The sequence below is a fragment of the Trachymyrmex cornetzi genome, unplaced genomic scaffold (assembly GCF_001594075.2).
Source record: "Trachymyrmex cornetzi isolate Tcor2-1 unplaced genomic scaffold, Tcor1.1 scaffold395, whole genome shotgun sequence".
NCBI classification, from domain to species: Eukaryota; Metazoa; Arthropoda; class Insecta; order Hymenoptera; family Formicidae; genus Trachymyrmex; species Trachymyrmex cornetzi.
The window spans coordinates 97991-100345 of NW_017298693.1; positions in this window are offsets into that span (position 1 = coordinate 97991).

A 2355-nucleotide genomic window follows, 5' to 3' on the forward strand; every position below is an offset into this window, starting at 1 on the left:
GTTACTTCGTGGACGAAAACAAACAGCCCCAAAAATTTTTTCTGTAACAAAAGAAGCCATTGCACTTCAATTGATTTTCTCAAACATCTTCACTTTTGTTTCCAATAGCCCAGAAATTTTTCGTAAACATTATTAATTGATAAAATTTTTTATTGTTTTAGATGGCTTTTTCCACGTGCGCAGGATTGAAATAGCGAATTCTTATTAAAAAATTATATATATTTTACTCATCTTACTGATAAATAATTACTGATAAATAAACGTTTCGGTCTGTCATCAGACCATTCTCAATATTCAACCAATAATGCATAAAACAAACTTACAACAATACTTCCATACATAATCTAACCTATCTCACAACATATATTCGCTTTGTTCGATATTACAATTATATACATTTCCTTAGGCAAGATTTTACATTCTGACAATTAATCCTATAATAATTGACGATCAAATTTCTTATAGGATTAATTGTTAGAATGTAAAATCTTGCGTAAGGAAATGTATATAATTGTAATATCGAACAAAGCGAATATATGTTGTGAGATAGGTTCGATTATGTATGGAAGTATTGTTGTAAGTTTGTTTTATGCATTATTGGTTGAATATTGAGAATGATCTGATGACAGACCGAAACGTTTATTTATCAGTAATTATTTATCAGTAAGATGAGTAAAATATATATAATTTTTTAATAAGAATTCGCTATTTCAATCCTGCGCACGTGGAAAAAGCCATCTAAAACAATAAAAAATTTTATCAATTAATAATGTTTACGAAAAATTTCTGGGCTATATATTATTAATTGATCTATTAGATTTTCAATTGCTCAACGAGCTTTTTGCTAGTGCTGGTTGAAATAAACAAATCAATAGTTGGACCAACACTTAATAATTAGTTTTTTTTTTCTCTACTTGATTATTTAGATCAATTTCCTATCACTTACCTGATTAATTCTTCTTTGCTATAATTAAGAATGGCGGAACTTTCTGAAAAAGATCGAATAACACTGTTAATGATGCGAGGATGGGGAGATCAACAAAGAGGGTATAAAACAGTAACGCGATTATTTAATGAAAATTTTCGGAATGAAAATAATAGGATCTCTAAAAGTACTGTAATCCGTACTATTCAACGTTTCGAGGACATTGGTAGCGTTAAAAGTCGCTCAAGATCTGGTAGACGTAAAACAGCAACAAATAATGATAAGGCATTAGATGTTTTACAGTCTTCCGTTGAAAATCCCCATATTTCCATCAATCGCGTTGCGCAAGAACACGAAATCGGTCATGCATCTGTCAGTAAAATTTTGAAATTGAATAAATGGCATCCATACAAACTCCATTTGTACCAAGAGTTGTCCGAAGACGATTTTGATAGACGCATCGAATTTTGTGATCTTATGATGGAGATGATTGTCGACGATCCCCTCTATTACTTAATAATATTGTTTTCTCTGATGAGGCAACATTTGAACTGACTGGAAATGTAAATAGACACAATTGTAGGTACTGGAATGACGTTAATCCTCACTGGAAAAGAGACAATCATACCCAATATCCACAAAAAGTTAACATATGGGCTGGTATTCTTGATGGTAGACCAGTTGGCCTTTTCTTCATTGAAGGCAATTTGACAGCACAGGTATACACAGTCATGCTTCGCGAATAAATTGTTCCAGTTATTCGAGACATAGCTGGTGGAAATATGGATAAAATTTATTTCCAACAGGATGGAGCTCCACCTCATTATGGTGTCATTGTCCGTCAATATTTGAATGAGGTCTTTCAGGACAGGTGGATAGGGTGAAAGGGTCATATTGAGTGGCCATCTCGGTCTCCGGACTTGACCCCACTTGACTTTTTTTGTGGGGTTACTTGAAAAGTAAAGTGTATGCCACCAAGCCTCAAAATTTAGATGATTTAAGAGGGAGATTAACTCGAGAGATAGAACTAATACCGCTGGAAACGTACCGGAATGCGGTTCCAGCTGTTTATAACAGATTGGCACATTGCCAGGCTGTTGAAGGGCAACAATTTGAACATTTGTTGTGAATTGTTTGATACAATTGAATATTTTGCCCAAGCTGACCAATTGGAATGAAATTCGCCTTAACTGGCCGGACCCACACGCCACTCTTGCCTTAACTGGCCGGACCCATACGCCACTCTTGCCTTAACTGGCCGGAATCACACGCCACTTAACAAATTGTAAATTTCAAACCTTTATAACTCAAAAAATACTTAATGAAGAAATGTTTTATTATAGTATTTTGGAAAGCTCTCGAGATAAGCTATAAAAATATGCAATAAAATGTAGGGGGTTCCATTTAAAAAAATAAGGTTGACCTTGAAA